Genomic DNA, 20,390 nt, shown 5'->3' with positions numbered 1-20,390 from the left:
GGCGCTTAGCTGTTAATTCGAACGTTTATCGGGGTTTGGTGGTCTTACCTCCACCTCTTCTATCTGTATTCTCTTTTCTGGTTCAGCTTGTTGATAGTGGTTTCTTTGTTGATAACTTGTCGGTCTATTGGTTCTCCAGTATCCATTCCGGTTATCGTTATTCCCTCTGTAATAGCTGTTGCCGTTCCTGGGTGAATTATAGTTATTGTCATATTCTCTTCTAAATCCATTACCGGTTCTTTGTTGAAATCTATTGTCGTTTCTTCGTGCGAAGTTATCACGTGGTTCGTAATTATTGTTTCTTCGTACTATGTCTTTTGGATTCCAGTGCTTTTTGCTTTCGTTTTCACGTGCGCTTCGTCTTTTTCTTGCGTCATCTTCCGAAAATATGAACTCTAGTTCCCTTAGAATACCTTTAAATGCTTCGACGTCATTGCCTCCGCGACCTACTAATGATTGCTGGTATTTCAATGGTAGCTTCATCCCGCATAATTTAATCAACTCTCCGTCACTGTATGGTACATCTAAGCATTGATTTTTCTTTGCCATTAATTCGAAAAATTTCACGCGACTCTTCTCTCCTGAATTTTCAAAATATGGGTTCTGTTATAATTCGTACTTCACTCTGTTCTGTGCTTCGCTGGACCAATGTCGTGAGAGAAACTATGAAATCTTCGTACGATTGGCATGTCGCTGCAACATTTTGCATGGTTTCTGCGACTGTTCCTGACATGTGTCACATATAAAGTCTAATTTGTGTGTTAGCGTCCAGTGTTCTGGTAATCCTACTCGGAATTGATCAATAAAAGTTCGTGGAGTAATGAGTTTCCTTCTCGAAAGTGTTGAAATTTTCTGACTGTGAGGAAATGATCGTTGTCGTACTTCGTCATAGTTCCATATGAAATTCGCGATTCTTCGCCACTTTTGTTTCTGATCATTTCTCCCGTCGTTCTTTCCGGTTGTAGTAGATTCATTGGATATTGTCCACTGTAACTTTCGCGTACCCTTGCGTAGTATCGTTGGAGTGGTACGCAATAATTTTCTTCCATCGGTTGTGAACGTGTAGCTGAATGCATTGCACTGTACTCTTCGCGACCTGGCTTTCCATTGTCATGTATTGGTTCGGTATCTTGTCTGGCTAACCTTGCCGCTTCATTTCACGATCCAAACTGTCTTGAAACATACATTTGTGGTTCTGCATGTGTTTGTGGTGCCGTTTGTTCATCAAGAATTTCGAAACGAGTTTGTTGCTGTGCAGGCTGTCTGATTTCACGTATGTTATTTTCCGCCTGTGATTGGAATCGAAAATGTATGATATCTTCGTTAATTGCTTGTTTTTCTGGTGCTGTTACAGATACGGATGTGGTTGCAGACACAGTGCTTGTTCGATCCTGTTCACTACGCTCTTCAGTGGTTTGCAACAACTCTGTTCGCAATTTCTTGAAATTGTCGCTTCGTTTGCGCTTCTATTTTGACTATGCGGTTATCATATCTTTTCAGCGCTGCTTTTGTGATACGTTTGTGTAACACACTGTTTTCAACAGTTTCACTTGCTGTACCTGGTGCTTGTCTAGTAATTACGTTTATCTGTTTCTCTAGTTTCTTGACTTCTCCCTGGGTGTTGTTACGTAATGTTTTGATCTCGTGCTGAGTGTCATTACGCAATGTTTGTACGTCCGCTTGTACCTTGCCAATGTCTGCTCCCAATTGATTGTGACCTGTTACTAAGTTTCCTATCGCTTCTCGAGATTCTTTTGCCTCGTCTTCAATATGACTTAGGTGTAACTGAAGTTTTTTGTTTTGTTCTTTAATCTCACGCATTTGTCTCGTGATTTCTGCAGTTGGTTCGTCGTTTCTGTTCGTCGTTTCTTCATTCTGAATTTTAATTTGATTCGCAATTTCTTTATTTTGTCTTGTCATGATTTTCGTCATTAATTGTAATAATTCTGCCAGATTGGTGGGTCCTATTGCATTTCTTCCGACGTCCTACGCTCTGTGTTTTCGCCCAAGAGTTGGTTCGTAACCGATTGCATTGAACTGTGCGGTGACACGTTTCTGCTCGAATTCCTTGTACTCGTGATGAGGGAGCTCTGATTACTTGTACTATGGGTTCTACGTATTCAAGACGCAATTAGAATCCTCATCGCCTGTCTCTCTACTTTCCTGCTCCTCTGTTGTATGCTGACTTACGTTTTCTATGCCTTGACGTACATTATCCTCGTTATGGTGCGTTATCTGTCCTATTTCTCGCGATACTGCATCGTCTGTTGTACTGTCCTCTATTCTGTATCCATCTTCATGCTGGGTCTCTACCTCAATCCGGTCAAGGTCTCGATCTGCCATTGCTAATCTTTCCGAATCCCTTATTTTCTGTTTTAAAAGCAATTCACGCGCCCTACTTCGCGTCAACATGCGCTCATACGATCTCACGCGTTTCATAAACATTTTGCACACACGACTTGACAATCCATTCCCTTACTTGTTGGGTCAGAACCAACTTGTCAACGATGTATCCGCCACCTGTGCGCTTGCATTGGAGAGAAAACTTAATTCTAACAATATTAAAGTTCATAACTTAATTATGCTATTGTCTCTGCTAGAATGTCTCACGTTCTATTGAATACTTTCTTACTATCTATCGCTGCAGCTGCTGTTTTCGACTGTAAATAGTCATTAAGAAAAAAAATTTTTTACTACGAAAATTTTTCAACAGGATATTTTTCTGACCTAGTTAGGCATGTGGTCGACCTTCAATCATGGTATTTTACCATCCTGGCAGGGTCGCCATTCTCTAACATTCTGCGTGGTTTCTGTTTGTTCTAAGTCGTGTCTCCCTACCATTTTTGCGCAACGACGCTCTGAGCGTGTTTTTTAGGGAATTGACTAGTTTGAACGTGGGACCTGTTGCTGGTAAGGAGACGCCAGACCACACATGACATGTAGAGTTCAGAAGAGTTCAGTGAGACTAGGGATGATATAATCAAATCCTTAATGATTTCAGCATCAGCTCCACTGCACTCCTTGCAAAAGAATCTTAATACTAACTAAATTTAGTGGAAGGGGTTCAAGGCTTTCCTATTTTTAGTTAGCTGGCAAAATAACGTCGAAAAAGCAGTTAAGTTTACCGTTGGAAATTTTATTCTACTCACAAAACATTGTTTATAAATTGCACTATTGATAAAAGGAAATATTTTAATACAGGATGATAAAAACCAACTGCGTTCAACAAAAATGTGAACGAATAGTCCCTGAGTGGGTTTCCAAGTTCTACAATGGATCGAAGGATAACCTATGCCGTATCACATCTATGATCTAGGTTTAAATTAAGTTTCACAAAAGAGAAAACTATCAAAATGGTCTACAGTGACCCTCAATTATCTTCAATTGCTTATCTAACTTGTCGTAAAGTACAGTGGCTGATGTGGCTTCTCAATAATTATATAACAGAAAAATCATCGCGTTTCAGATTTTTACTTCACGTAGCAAATGTGAATACCATGAGCTTCAATTGACGATCGACACTAGTATTACGTAAAAAGGGGATGTAACAGATGAGACTTCTGCAGTTCTGAGTGAAGCCTTATGCGCTCAAAAATGCGGCATCGCGTGCGTTCATTACCTTGTCGGTGTTCGTCAGGAGGCGACGGCCAGCGCAGCTCCATACAGCTCGCCGTCTCGGAAGCAACTCTCTCCTAAATTCTCCTTACTACAATTTACCGAAGTTGTTTTTTTTTAAAAAACTATCTGGCTGTGTTTTCATCTGACCAATCAGCTCCACCTACAAAAATTCTGTCTATCCAATGAGAAACGTTATACTTTTCGTTGTGGGGCAATGTTTTTAAAGTTTGCAACGTAACAGGGACGCGAAATGTCTCACGCTAAAACTTGCAGCTGGTGTGGCCCTTTTAGTGTTATCGTAAGATCTATACTGTTCTTCTGGAGGGCTCTATCTTTTAACATGGGCTGGGGGGGTGGACCTGGCGGCTACTTTTCGTGGTGGAGCAATGTTTTTAACGTTTGCAACGTAACAGAGACGCGAAAAAGTCTCACGCTAAAACTTGCGGCTGGTGTGGCCCTTTTAATGTTATCATAAGATCTATACTGTTCTTCTGGAGGGCTCTAGCTATTAACATGGGCTAGGGGTTGGTCCTAGTGGTTAGCTGGAGACGTGGGTGTCCGTCCCTTATCGTAGGGCTTGCTAGGTTAACACGGTTCTGCTGTCGGCTTCTGTTATCGTTTCTCCCCTCAGAACTGCGTCTGTCTCACGGTGTGAAGGTATGACATGCATTTAGGCATTCTTGTGTTAGTCTGTGGTATTCCATTTGCTCACTCGTTACTCGTATTACTTTGGTTAATTTAATGTCACGATTTATTCGGAGTTGTGTGACATACTACTGGATTTGCTTATCATGTCAGGGTTTTCATGGAAGGTGTTGGATTTGCCTGACACAACTACATTAAATTTCCTACAAAAACGTCCTGTCCACTTTCTACACTAGCACTGATATTTCTGTGTTGCAGGGGATGGAAAAATCGCAGATTGTTAAAAATTGTATTTTAATGGCATAAAATTGATGATTATTGTTCCGAGAAGTGGGCTAAGAACAAATATTAAAAATGTGCACCACAACTAACCGTCGCAGAGACGTATTAAGGGATATATTGTGTTGCGTTGGTGAAACAGGGGCGAAAGGGGGAGGGGCGTGAAGATTAGAAAGGCGAGGGAAGGTAGGTCGATCCTTCACAAGTCTGTAAAGTGAAGGACGAACCGGTGATTTTCTGTTTCTCTACTAGAGTACCTCATATAAAGCGGCTGTAGGGTTCACAAAGTTATATTGAGCTTTGCGGAGTTCGCCTTATGAATCACTGGTGATTCAGTGTGCAGACATGTTTGGGGGTGTTTATTTTCCACAAGGTGCACTAACATATCGTGTAATAAAGGTATGATTTACTAACAACACTAACACAAGAAGCCTGTGTGGACGGAATATACGCAAGTCTCTGTATGCTGTTCTGGTGGAAATTGGTTCTTTGTCATCCTGGACACTAGCTGTAGCATTCTTTTCAGAAAGGCAACAACTCCGTTCAATCGCTGCTCACGTTGCAGCGTACAGACAGACTATATCCCACCAGCATTTCCCTTCCAGTTCTCTCATGTGAGTAGACAAAGTAACGTCACTGAGCTCGTGTTGAGTTATTACGCCACACACCGCTGTGAAAATTGTCACTGTCTTACAGTTCTAACGACCCTTGCGCCCGTAGTGGTGAGGAAGCAGACGTAGGATTAATGCTTGTTTATAATTATTTTTCAGCTTAATTAACTAAATAGTTATTATATTTTTACATCCCAAACATTAGTAAATTATAGAGAGACATGAATGATCGATAAGTATATGTAAAACAGCCGGATTTCACTGATGAAGTGCCAAAGGTTACGACTTACTCATGAAGAAATATTGTCGAGTACGTGTATAATTGAAACTTATATCTCTGAAATAAAGAGAACATAAACACATATTTCATGCATGAGACGCATATATTTCTGTTGTTGTCCGTTCTTATTAATTTATGACAGACGCTTTCCTTGACAAGAAGAATCTTTTCTGGTGTCTAATGATTCACACCTTCTTAAACTTCACTCGACTTTTCAGTGCACGAATATTTTTGTAAACGTAACTTCTTTAGCGAATGTGTTAAAGATTGTTACCGTTTGTGACTTAGCCGGCCGCGGTGGCCGAGCGGTTCTAGGCGCTTCAGTCCGGGACCGCGCGACTGCTACGGTCGCATGTTCGAATCCTGCCTCGGGCATGGATGTGTGTGATGTCCTTAGGTTAGTCAGGTTTAAGTAGTTCTAAGTTCTAGGGGACTGATGACCTCAGATGTTAAGTCCCATAGTGCTCAGAGCCATTTTTTTCGTTTGTGACTTAAAAGTAGCAACAATACTGGAATTGGTTTCTCCCGTGTTGGCAAACAGTTTTACTGTGTTTGACGTTTTATTATATCGTTTGATTTTACCTTCAGCTACAGTTTTGGCTTATACGGTACGTGAGATAACGTAGGTACTGCATTCCATATAAGTTTTACTACATTCCACATTCACTCAGTTAACTGGAAGTGTAGTGGAGAAAACTTCACGTTACACTGAGCAATTATAGGAATTCTTTCTGGAAGAGGTTAGGCCTTCTGCTGCCAGCTAGCCTTCTTTTGATATTACGAGGAAACGAAATTCTTCTGCGTGTAGGTTTTAAGAGAGTCCTAAATAAACTGTTTTGCAGTGTATAGCTTCATAGCTCCCGCGGTCCGTGGGAAACTAAAGAAAGGCAAGTGTGGTGTCATTTTTAGTTAGGGCCACAAGTTTCTTGTGGTCTTATTAGAAATATTATCCACCGTAAACGAATTTTTAGTTTCTAGAGTCATGTATATCTTCCCTACTTACGATGAGGATTTGAGATTAAATTTTATCTAACTAAATGTCCTTTGCATTGCTACTTCAGCCTGTTGTATTGTTGTCTTTTCCGAACTATTTGCATCGATTTTCTCATCTGTTAAATAAAAGTAAGTGAAACTATCTGATACACATAAACTGTCTTTTACAGTGCTCTCATTCTCTTTACTCAAGTAATACCATCTCGTATGGCTTTCTTCGTTCTCTCTCTCTGTTAACAATTTTCACTTTTGATTTGGTTTTATGGTCTGGTCTCTTAATTTCAGGAAAGATGACATCTCCTGCATTTTTCTGCAACTTTTCTTAATATGGTACAGTGCTGTTTATAATATGTGAAATATTATTTGTCCTTGTTTCACAATAGAAACAACAAATTTTATAATACTACAGTGGTTGTTAACAGTGAAAGAACAATTTTTTGTAATGAACTAAATCAGTGTGTATTTCTCTGTCGCGACGTAATTTCGTGCATTTCAAAATGTTTTCTGATACAACATTTCGTCCTTAATGATTCTTTCTTTCCGCAAGAAGGCCTTCTTCATTGTTAGATATAAACACTGGTCTGGCTGTTATGGTCTTGCAATGGAGCTCCGAGTGTTCTTAACTCTCAGTTGCCCAAAATGTGCTGTACCAGATCCATAGACATAGAGTCGTCGGAAATTTACAAAAGGCCTTAAAAAGTCAGATTTACTCATCTTTCCAAACGTCGTACGAGAACTTTACTTTTATTCGATTTCCAGTTGCATCATTAACTTCTAGTCAGTATGGCTTGTCGGTATGTTAATAGTTGCTGACATAACAAAAGAAAATAAAATAGAGAATACGCTTCGTGCAGATAAAAGCACATCGGCCCTTATGAAATAATTTTCTTGCAGGTTACTTTCCTCGTTTGAGATATCAGCACGCTGTCAAGAGATTGCGCCACTCGTGTAATCCAATACACACCGTGTAATCTGCATCAGTCCATCATTGTCACAAAAATCACCGCGGTACCTATCATTGATAATCGGGATTTAAACTCTTAATGAAAGCTTCCAGTAATGACGCAAGTATGCTTGTGCGTCAGCGCTGCATCAAGTACCGTGAGAACTACATAAATATGTAGTTTACGTAAATGGACAAGTTCTCCTACTTCTTTCGGTTACAGAAAAATGCTTTACGAGCAATGTCATATGTCATAAATTTCATCCTCTAAATCACTTAGGATTACAAATCATTATTCAGTTCTGTAAAAGTACCAATCATTTGAGTTCGTCTTGTGTACGGTCGTGATTATGTTCCTAATTCTTCAAATTTCCCGTAAACTGCTATCAATAGACTAAAGGATCTCTAATTAATTTCAGTGTACAATTACGTGCTGAAAAGTAATGGCTCCGAAATTTTTATGTGAAAACTCATAAAGCTTTTTAAATAACATCAGCTTAATTAACATTCTACATCTTTATCCTTCATGTCTGCATACTTACTTTTCAACGTAGTCACCCTGACGACGCTTTTCTCCCAACGAGAAACCAGTCTGTTGATATTATCAGTGTAGAATGTTTGACTTTATTGACGGAGCCAGAACTTCACCTCTGCTTGCACCGCTTCATCATTATCAAACGTGCAGTTCTCTAAGGTGGCCTTTAAATTCTGGAAACAGATGAAAATAAGATGGGACCAACTCGAGGCTGTATGCAGGCGTCGAGCTGTTTCAGACGCAGCGCTCGTGTGTGGTCTGACATTGTCACACTGACAATGTGTGGCCGAACTCTTCGAATTCGAAACTGGATTACAGCACACTGTTTCTCACGTACTGACATACATTACACGCTTTCATGTTACGCGCTACAGCTCGGAGCCCTCTAGCGGCAAGGGGTTGCAATTTGTATCAGCAAAGCGGGAAAGTCGATCGAGTAATATGCGTGACATGTAATACCTCAACCGATATTGGGAAAAGAATAAAAATTTCGGATGCATTACTTTTGAGCACGACCTCGTAAATAACCGTCTTGGTCCTCAATTTACTCAGGCAGTAGTTCATCCATTTCCAGAGTTAGCGGATTTTCCCATAGCAGAAACATTTGACTTAGAGGACGAGTGATATTTCTTTCCGTAGCAGCTAGGGTTTCAAATGATTAGTCTGAAATTTAATCAAACCTGCTGACATGTTCGGCGACATAAAGTCTGTTACTATGCAATGAAAATATTTTTTTAATCATAGAAGTTGAATTTCTTCATACCTCGCAAAATTTAATACAAATTAAAATTTAATCACAATAACATGAAGTAAGGCTTATTTTGTAACTAGCACAGGAATTGGAAGAACAAAAGTCTGAACTTTTACTTGTTTCAAGGCAGTGTTCCCACTGCTCAGATTAGATTGATCCGTGTAAATATTTGTTCCGAACGTTGTGGATAATGTTTGGAGCTTTTCCTCTCCGGATTATTGTGTCAGTAAATATAGAAAATGGTTGTAGGTGTCTTCAGACTAGTTGTCTTATCTTAGAACATGCAAAGAGTTTGAAAGAAAATTGACAGAGTCTTTGGATAACTGGGATGAATAAAATAACATGCAACGTGATCCCGATTACAGCACTGCACCAAATGAAAATAATTGGGAGTCAGCCTAGGCCGTACACTATCCTTTAAAAAACGATGCATTGATCTAAAAAGAAAAATATGTGCAAGCAACAATATTATACGTAAACTGACTGTTTCAACATAGGGGGCGCAGCCTCAAGTTCTTCGGTCATAATCAGTGGGACTCTATTTGGCGGCTAGAGAATATGCGACACAGTATGGGAGGAGTCCTGCCACTCCAAATAAGTAGATATCGCTACAAATGAGCTGTCAGGATTGTCATCCGACGTCTGAAGCCTACACCCGTCCTTAGCTCCAGCAAACATCAGATGCGAAGTAGCCAGCAAGATAGAGGGTAAAAAACATTAATCCACGGCACTTAACGTATAACCGTCATACAGTTCCGACTCGTCTTATGTCCAGGACGAGATTTCTCCGACGGTCAGTACCACTAGGAGGCCCACCTGAGATCCTCCACATATCTTTGTGGTTGGACTAGCGCAAAACAGAAACCAGTACCTCAAATAGGAAATCACACAAGAGCAGCCACTGGACATAGAGAGCACTAAGTATATTAAGAACAGGAGTCGCAAAATGTAGAATAAACATGGTTACTTGAGGCTATTCTAAAGATGACCAGTATGAACACGGATCAACACAGACGATCGAAAATTTGCTCATGTGCTCAACAATGAAGTTTGTTTCCACAGCGGAATATCTATTTTTATGCAACGAAAAGGCCATTAAAGCTGCAGCGTTTTGGGAGAATGGAATTTAGCTGTTTTTTCGCGGACACGGAAAGCAAATAAGTAAGTTAGGACAAGTAAATTAATGCGCTGATTTGCACGGGGTCAAATGCTCAGACAAATATGATTTCACTCCTCCACGTCTCTGATAGCATTCTCATGTCAGATATCTCTGTCAACTTTCATTAATCTCTTTCACGGCAGTCAACACAGAATAATACAGTGTCTCTCTCTCTCTCTCTCTCTCTCTCTCTCTCTCTCCCTTCTTCCTCTGTAAAATAAATATGGCAGATGCGGAAATAAAATTTATATCTCATATTTCACGACTGTTATAAACGGTAGTATCTCGCTCTCCAAGTATTACACAGATGCCTAGACATACGCTCTCGACGATTTCAAATGCACAAGTTCCAAGTAATCATCACCGTACTGTGTTCCTTTCTTTTAACAACCATTTCTTTTTCTTGTTATGTGCGCTTACATATACACGTCTTTGGAAGTCAAACACTCATAAGTAATCGTTACAAGAATTTCAAATGAAGTCTTTCGACGTATCTGTGTTGCACTGTAATGTAACAGCGAAATTTTATTCACATTGTCGGTTCAAACTTGCTACTATTATCAAATTCACTTCAGTATAACTGTTTAAGTGCATTTCATGTCAATCATATTAATTAGAAATCTGCCCCATGCTGATCATTTAGTATAAACATTTTCCGTGTCCAAAATTTTTCCCTTGATATCTTAAATCTATGTGTAAGATTTGGATACGGCTGTACTGCAGATACTCTGAGGAAGAGAACCAATTGTACACTTGAAAAGTTTCCCCTCACTCCTGTGGAATAGTTTCTTTTCGCGACTGGCTCATGTGCTGCACTTTAATCCTCCACAATGGTTCACTGCTAACTTTTTCTTTCAAACTACACTGAAGAGGACACGAAATACATCTTATTTTCACATCTTTACTCAAACAGACGTTACGTTCCTCAAGGGCAACAAACTGTTAACGAAAGACCGCACGACTTACATGTGAAATCAAAAGTCACAATTTTATAAGACTTGATATGATCAATTTGTCCGATCGCACTTTTGTAAATTTATGACTGTTTCCGATTGCTCATGCGATCATATTCAGATCTGAAGCAGGCAGAAAAAGCTTATTCGTAAGAACTTCCACATACTTTCTATATGTATTGTATAAAAAGAAAAGAAAGTGTTCATTAACTCTTAGAGTTCTGATTTTTTTCTGGAAGAAGGAGCATTTTTTATGTGTTAAGAGCTCTTTGATGATTTTTAATGATTTTGGATACAAGATTTGTACAAAAATATGTACCCGTTTTCAAAATATACTTTGTTCACTTGGTTTCATTTTATGGAGTAAAATAACTCCTTACGAAGTATCTTCTCAGTAAAAGTTTATGTACACAATTTGTAGCCAGAGGGTCTGAAAGCGTTAAATTACTGCATCGTGCGACATAAACGAAAGTTGATAAGCGTCTTTCCACATCCGAACGGTGATGTCTATTCTAATTCCACGCCAATCGCTTAAGAATGGCCACTAGGAGGATGCAAATCAGGTCTGCTTTAGATACACGCTGTAACGGTCGTGAGTGTTAGTTACCTTTAAGATTGGATGTTGATGTAAGCCAAGAACGCCTTTAAGACAACAAAGACGCCTTATTCAACAACTCACTGAACTTCAAGGAGGTCGTGTAATAGGACTACAGAAAGCTGGATGCTCCTTCTGCGACAATGCAGAAAATTTTGGCGGGAATATAAGCACTGAACATGATTGCTGTACGGTGGCAAGAAGACAAGGCTGCGGTCTGCCACATGGTAAATCCGTGAGGGAAGACTATCGCGTACGGCGTATTCCTCTGCGGCATCGTACTGCATCATTTGAGCAGCATTTGGTACCACAGAGATACAACAAACTGTTACAAATCGGTTATTTCAAGGACAGCTCCGAGCCAGATGCCTTGTAGTGTTCACGCCACTGATCTCAAACTACCGCAATTTGCGATGGAATTGGTGTCAACGAGAGTTCGTTGGAGGGCAGAGCAGAGGTCTCTTGTGTTTTCTGATAAAAGCTGCTTCTGCCTCGTTGCCAGTGACGTCCGTGTGTTGGTTAGAAGGGGGTCAGTTGAGGGCCTGTAACCAGCCTGTCTGTGTGCTAGACACACTGGACCCACATCTGGAGTTATGGTCAGGGTGAAATGTCATACGATAGCAGGAGCAGTCTCGTGGTTACCTCATGCACCCTGACTGTCAACCTGTATCTCGATCTGGTGATTCGATCCGTTGTACTACCATCATGAACAGCACTCCAGGGGGTATTTTCTGACAGGATAACGCTCGCCCACACACCGCTGTGTCGATGCGTTGCCTGGGCCTACTCAATTATCAGATCAATCTCCAATCGAGCACATCTGAGACATCATCGAATGACCAGAATCATCCACAACCAGCACTAACCGCCCCAGTACTGACCGACCAAGTGCAACAGGCATGGAACTCCATCTCACAAACTGACATCCGGTTTCTGAATAACTCGAGTCATGCTCGTCTGTATGCTTTCATTCGTCATCCTGGCAGTTACGCCGTTCATTAATGTACTAGTATTTCGCATTTGCTATGGCTTATCTCGCGCTTACGTTAACCTGCGATCTTGCAATATTAATCACTTAAATTCGTTACATAGGCAAATGTATTCCCGAAGTTTCATTCTTCTGCACTAATTAGTTTTTGGTGTCTCGATTTTTTTCCATCTGTGTGGGTCAGAGGTGTGTGTGAAAAGATTGTTGTTGTTGTGGTCTTCAGTCCTGAGACTGGTTTGGTGCAGCTCTCCATGTTACTCTATCCTGTGCAAGCTTCTTCATCTCCCAGTACCTACTGCAGCCTACATCCTTCTGAATCTGCTCAGTGTATTTATGTGTGAAAAGGTATAACACATATTTTACACTACTGGCCACTAAAATTGCTACACCACGAAAATGACGTGCTACAGACGCGAAATTTAACCGTCAGGAAGAAGATGCTATGATATGCAAATGATTAGTTTTTCAGAGCATTCACACAAGGTTGGTGCCGGTGGCGGCACCACAACGTGCTGACATGAGGAAAGTTTCCGACCGATTTCTCATACACAAACAGCAGTTGACCGGCGTTGCGTACTACCACGTTTCCGACTTTGATAAAGGTCGAATTGTAGCCCATCGCGATTGCGGTTTATCGTATCGCGACATTGCTGCTCGCGTTGGTCGAGATCCAATGACTGTTAGCAGAATATGGAATCGGTGGGTTCAGGAGGGTAATACGGAACGGCCACGTATCACTAGCAGTCGAGATGACAGGCATCTTATCCGCATGGCTGTAACGGATCGTGCAGCCAATTCTCGATCCCTGAGTCAACAGATGGGAACGTTTGCAAGACAACAACCATCTCCATGAACAGTTCAACGAAGTTTGCAGCAGCATGGACTATCAGCTCGCAGACCATGGCTGTGGTTACCCTTGATGCTGCATCACAGACAGGAGCGCCTTCGATGGTGTACTCAACGACGAACCTGGGTGCACGAATGGCAAAACGTCAATTTTCGGATGTATCCAGGTTCTGTTTACAGTATCATGATGGTCGCATCCGTGTTTAGTGACATCGCGGAGAACGCACATTGGAAGCGCGTATTCGTCACCGCCATACTGGCGTATCACCCGGCGTGATGGTAATGGGTGTCATTTGTTACACGACTCGGTCACCTCTTGTTCGCATTGACGGCACTTTGAACAATGGACGTTACATTTCAGATGTGTTACTACCCGTGGCTCTACCCTTCATTCGATCCCTGCGAGCCGGTCGGAGTGGCCGAGCGGTTCTAGGCGCTACAGTCTGGAACAGCGCGACCGCTACGGTCGCAGGTTCGAATCCTGCCTGGGGCATGGATGTGTGTGATGTCCGTAGGTTAGTTAGGTTTAAGTAGTTCTAAGTTCTAGGGGACTGATGACCTCAGAAGTTAAGACCCATAGTGCTCAGAGCCATTTGAACGATTTTTTTTTTTATCCCTGCGAAACCCTGCATTTCAGCAGGGTAATGCACGACCACATGTTGCAGGTCCTGTATGGGCCTTTCTGGATACAGAAAATGTTCGACTGCTGCCCTGGCCAGCACATTCTCCAACTGAAAACGTCAGGTCAATGGTGGCCGAGCATCTGGCTCGTCACAATACGCCAGTCACTACTCTTGATGAACTGTGGAACCGTGTTGAAGCTGCATGGGCAGCTGTACCTGTACACGCCATCCAAGCTCTGTTTGACTCAATGCCCAGGCGTATCAAGGCCGTTATTACGGCCAGGGGTGGTTGTTCTGAGTACCGATTTCTCAGAATCCATGCACCCAAACTGCGTGAAAATGTAATCACATGTCAGTTCTAGCATAATATATCTGTCCAATGAATACCCGTTTATCATCTGCATTTCTTCTTGGTGTAGCAATTTTAATGGCCAGTAGTGTAAATGAGGAGGCTGCCATTAAATGGAATTGATGATGGGGTATAGGTGCATATCAGTAAATTACGAAGTTATGTAACAAATAAAACGCAAAGTACAAGAGGACACAGACGAATTGTTGCACGCCCGACGAGTTGGTTGCAGCCAGCAGGAGCCGCATTCTTCACGCGCGCTCTGACTTCCTATTGTCTTCAGTCACTGCTGTGTTGTGGAAGAGCGCAGATCAGTCATAATTGAACGGTTTCGCTGTCTTCTTGGTTTCAGGTTACAAACTAACACTGCTAGTTTAGTCAGAATGAGTATTTTAACATTTTTGTGTTGCTGCTTTAGTGGTATGGTGTTCTGACGTCGTGTGTTAAAATGTAGTGCATCATATACAGACACAAGAGGGAATCTGACGCTTACTGCCTCGCGTTGCATTTCCCGCTAAAAAGCTCTTCTAGAGTACTCGTACCACATAGTGATGGCCGAAAGCGACCAGATCCAGGTATCACAAGCATGTACAAAGCGTACAAAGCCAGTGAGCACGTATACTCAGTGCTGCAGCACAGGAAATATCGGCATTGTGGAGTTATATCATTCATTCACAGGATTTATTTCGACGATCCGATGAATAATACACTCTCTCTCAAACACTTTCATACACACACACACACACACACACACACACACACACACACACACACACACACACACATGCGCGGGCGGGCGCACGGAGAGGGGGAGTGGGAGACAGAGTTACAGGCAGCATATTAGAGAGAGAGCGTAGCATTGCTGGTTGCGGGAATGGGTCAGCAGCACCCTCTCATGGCGTTTGAATGATATATAAATCTCCCAGATGACGCATGGTAAACGAAACCATCGCAAAAAAATTACAACACATTTAATTCTGTTTAACCCCCTTTTTCGCCTGTTTATGTGTATTAAAACCATCATCAAATACAGAAAATCGTTTACTTTGGTTCAGGTATCTCATTAGCAAACTGGCAGTTCTACAAACATGTCGGAATCGAGGAGTCAACTGAAAAACGAATAAACAGATTTTTTGCTCAGTCTCTGCAGGAGAAGGATATTCTCAGGACTTACACAATCTGCTTTAAATATTAGGTAATAGATTTCCTTTTTTCTATTTATAAAGATTTTAACGTCCTTCTTCAGTTCACAGAGTTCAGATTATTGGATCTTGTGCATCACACAACAAACTAGAATTGATTTGTCACTCAGGCATTAAGAAGATCTTGGATACCATCCTAAAACAAATGCTTGTAATTAATATGTTCTGTAGTCTCCACAGTTAGATATACTTGATGCAACGTAGACAGACCATAAATTAAATACATCCGTTTGACTTAATGAAACTCTCACATCTTTCCGAAATTGGGCAGTTAATTGATACAGAGGAAGACCTTCTTCCATTAGACCGCAATAAGGCCAATCTGCTCGTTTCGTTGTAGAAAATGCAGATTCCAGGAAACGTAGTCGACGTTCCATAATATTCGGGTTCGTTGAGAAGATGACGGATATTCCTTGCTGGAACCTTCAACTACAGCAGATGCTTTAAGTGCTGTCAGATCTTTCTACTTCATTGCGAGAATAATGATATTACATGCACTTCGCTCTACAAATAACTTTGTTGTATGTACAGATCAGAACCCATAAAGAAAAATCTTAAGGCTGAATATAATGAGCATACTCTAGCATATTCCATAATAGATGAGCACATATTTCGTAATACAGCCATACGTGCCTGAAAATTATTACCAAAAAGCAAACAAAACAAAAATTTGCATTACTGGGGGTCTTACGGAACGGAAAAGGAAATTTTCAAGATATCTAATGCGAGCTGTGATGAGGGAACGTTTTCGTATAACAAGTCACTGATGACATTTCCAATAAAGCAGATTTATTAAACACGGTTTTCCGAAACTCCTTCATCAAAGAACACGAAGTAAATATTCTTTAATTCCAATTAAAAACAACTGCCAATATGAGAAACATAGAAGTAGATATCCTCGGTGTAGCAAAGCAGCTTAAATCACTTAAAAAGGGCAAGGCCTCCGGTCCAGATTGTATACCAGTCAGGTTCCTTTCAGAGTATGCTGATACAATAGCTCCATATTTAGCAATTATATACAACCGCTCGCTCACAGAAAGATCCTTACGTAAGGACTGGAAAATTGCTCAAGTCACACCAATATCCAAAGAGGGGAGTAGGAGAAATAATCCGTTGAATTACAGGCCCATATCACTAAGGTCGATTTGCAGTAGGGTTTTGGAACATATACTGTATTCGAACATTATGAATTACCTCGAAGAAAACGATTTATTGACACATAGTACGGGTTCAGGAAATATCATTCTTCTCTTTATACTCGCGAAGAAATGAATGCTATCGACTTGTGACGTCAAATTGATTCCATGTTTTTAAATTTCCAGAAGGCTTTAGACACTGTTCCTCACAAGCGTCTTCTAACCAAACTGCGTGCCTATGGAATATTGCGTCTGTTTTGCGACGTGATTCGTGATCTCCTGTCAGGAAGTCCACAGTTCGTAGTAATAGACCGATAGTCATCGAGTAAAACAGAAGTAATATCCGGCGTTCCCAAGGAAGTGTTATAGGCCCTCTATTGTTCCTAATCTATATTAACGACATAGGACACAATCTGAGTAGTGGTCTTAGGTTGTTTAAAGATGATGCTGTGATTTACGTCTTGTAAAGTCATCAGATGGCCAAAACGAATTGCAAATTAACTTAGATAAGATATCTCTATGGTGCGATTGACCCTGAAAAAAGAGAAAGTGTGAAGTTATTCACATGAGTACTAAAAGAAATCCGTTAAATTTCGATTACACGATTAGTCACACAAATCTGAAGGCTGTAAATTCAACTAAATACACTCCTGGAAATGGAAAAAAGAACACATTGACACCGGTGTGTCAGACCCACCATACTTGCTCCGGACACTGCGAGAGGGCTGTACAAGCAATGATCACACGCACGGCACAGCGGACACACCAGGAACCGCGGTGTTGGCCGTCGAATGGCGCTAGCTGCGCAGCATTTGTGCACCGCCGCCGTCAGTGTCAGCCAGTTTGCCGTGGCATACGGAGCTCCATCGCAGTCTTTAACACTGGTAGCATGCCGCGACAGCGTGGACGTGAACCGTATGTGCAGTTGACGGACTTTGAGCGAGGGCGTATAGTGGGCATGCGGGAGGCCGGGTGGACGTACCGCCGAATTGCTCAACACGTGGGGCGTGAGGTCTCCACAGTACATCGATGTTGTCGCCAGTGGTCGGCGGAAGGTGCACGTGCCCGTCGACCTGGGACCGGACCACAGCGACGCACGGATGCACGCCAAGACCGTAGGATCCTACGCAGTGCCGTAGGGGAGCGCACCGCCACTTCCCAGCAAATTAGGGACACTGTTGCTCCTGGGGTATCGGCGAGGACCATTCGCAACCGTCTCCATGAAGCTGGGCTACGGTCCCGCACACCGTTAGGCCGTCTTCCGCTCACGCCCCAACATCGTGCAGCCCGCCTCCAGTGGTGTCGCGACAGGCGTGAATGGAGGGACGAATGGAGACGTGTCGTCTTCAGCGATGAGAGTCGCTTCTGCCTTGGTGCCAATGATGGTCGTATGCGTGTTTGGCGCCGTGCAGGTGAGCGCCACAATCAGGACTGCATACGACCGAGGCACACAGGGCCAACACCCGGCATCATGGTGTGGGGAGCGATCTCCTACACTGGCCGTACACCACTGGTGATCGTCGAGGGAACACTGAATAGTGCACGGTACATCCAAACCGTCATCGAACCCATCGTTCTACCATTCCTAGACCGGCAAGGGAACTTGCTGTTCCAACAGGACAATGCACGTCCGCATGTATCCCGTGCCACCCAACGTGCTCTAGAAGGTGTAAGTCAACTACCCTGGCCAGCAAGATCTCCGGATCTGTCCCCCACTGAGCATGTTTGGGACTGGATGAAGCGTCGTCTCACGCGGTCTGCACGTCCAGCACGAACGCTGGTCCAACTGAGGCGCCAGGTGGAAATGGCATGGCAAGTCGTTCCACAGGACTACATCCAGCATCTCTACGATCGTCTCCATGGGAGAATAGCAGCCTGCATTGCTGCGAAAGGTGGATATACACTGTACTAGTGCCGCCATTGTGCATGCTCTGTTGCCTGTGTCTATGTGCCTGTGGTTCTGTCAGTGTGATCATGTGATGTATCTGACCCCAGGAATGTGTCAATAAAGTTTCCCCTTCCTGGGACAATGAATTCACGGTGTTCTTATTTCAATTTCCAGGAGTGTAGTTAGGGATTACAATTACAAGTAACTAAATGGGAATGATCAAAAAATGGCTCTGAGCACTATGGGACTTAACTGCTGAGGTTATCAGTCCCCTAGAACTTAGAACTCCTTAAACCTAACTAACCTAAGGACATCACACACATCCATGCCCGAGGCAGGATTCGAACCTGCGACCGTAGCGGTCGCGCAGTTCCAGACTGTAGCGCCTAGAACCACTCGGCCTGGAATGATCACATAGATAATGTTGTGCGTAGAGCAAACCAAAGATTGCGATTCATTGGCAGAACACTTAGAAGGTGCAACAGGTCTACTAGAGAGACTGCTTACACTATGCTTGTCCGCCCTATTCTGGAGTACTGCTGTGCGGTGTGGGATCCGCATCAGATGGGACTGACAGATGAAATCGAAAAAGTTCAAAGAAGGGCGGCTCTTTTTGTACTATCGCGAAATAGGGGAGATACTGCCACAGACATGATACGTGAATTGGAGGGCAATCATGAAAACAAATGCGTTTTTCGTTGCGACGAGTTATTCTCGTGAAATTTCAACCACCAGTTTTCTCCTCCGATTCCGAAAACATTTTGTTGGCACCCACCTACATAGGGAGAAATAATCATCACGATAAAATGAGAGAAATCAGAGCTCGCACAGAAAAATTTAAGTGCTCGTTTTTCCCGCGCGCCGTTCGAGAGTGGAACGGCAGAGAGATAGCTTGAATGTGGTTCATTGAACCCTCTGCCAGGCGCTTCATTGTCAATAGCAGAGTAATCACGTAGATGATATAGATGTAGAACAAGGAATAGTGTAATATTCTAAGACAAGTCATTAAAAATTTAAGGAGTGTGTGAATCATAATCGGAAACGAGGTCTCAGAGACACGTTAAACATCGATAGACTGTAGCAGTACGTTGATTCAACAAAATCAGAATATTATATATGACAATTTGCATCTATAAGATACCTTTTATTTGTTTTCGTTTATTTATTTATTTACTTTTATTTATTTATACCGATTTGATTAGGGTCATCACGCGTCCTCTTACACCAGATCAGGGTTTCACACATAATGTCTTTTTTTTACATCATAGTTACCTAAGAAACAATTTTTATATGACAGTAGTATTAAAATGATCTGAGTGTCTGAAGTGGCAGTGTAAGTAAATGATACTATGAACCAATAGATTTATTACTGGTAGTACTTGTACTATTGTAGCTGTTGCCTCTAATGGTGTTAATAGTAATAATAATAATAATAATAATAATAAATAATAATGACACTAATAACAATAATGATAGCGGCAGCTGTAAGAAGAATTTACACTTGCGCAAAATAGACGTTTTCTGATATAGTGGGTTCTGGGGTTATGGAAATTTAAGAAGACTGCATCGGCTAAGAATACTGGGAAATGAGGAAGATTGTTGGGGAAGAGAGATGTACAGTGTACCGAGTGCGTACAGGGACAATAGTAATCTTTATTTCTTTAGTAGATATGTCATTAACTGCCATCTGTAGCTGCAGATGTTCTCTAATGTAATGGAGGAGGTTTTTCCAGAGTCGGGTTCCTGCTACTGAGAAGGACTTCGAAAAAGTGGCTGAACGATGAAATAGGACAGCAGGGATTTTGCTTTGATGGGAGTGGATGTTTCTGCCATGTTGTTCAGACAAGAGCGTTAATGTAGAGGAGAGATATTAGGGAGTGTGTTCATTGATAATACAGTAGAGAAGACAGGGGGTTTGGAAATGTCTACGCTTATCTGCACACAGGCAGGATAGCCGTCCATATTATGGTGAATCACGATCAAACAGTCGAACAAC

Source organism: Schistocerca piceifrons, chromosome 3 (genome assembly GCF_021461385.2).
Source record: "Schistocerca piceifrons isolate TAMUIC-IGC-003096 chromosome 3, iqSchPice1.1, whole genome shotgun sequence".
NCBI classification, from domain to species: Eukaryota; Metazoa; Arthropoda; class Insecta; order Orthoptera; family Acrididae; genus Schistocerca; species Schistocerca piceifrons.
The sequence above is the reverse complement of the archived record's forward strand: the minus strand, read 5'-3'. Positions refer to the sequence as shown.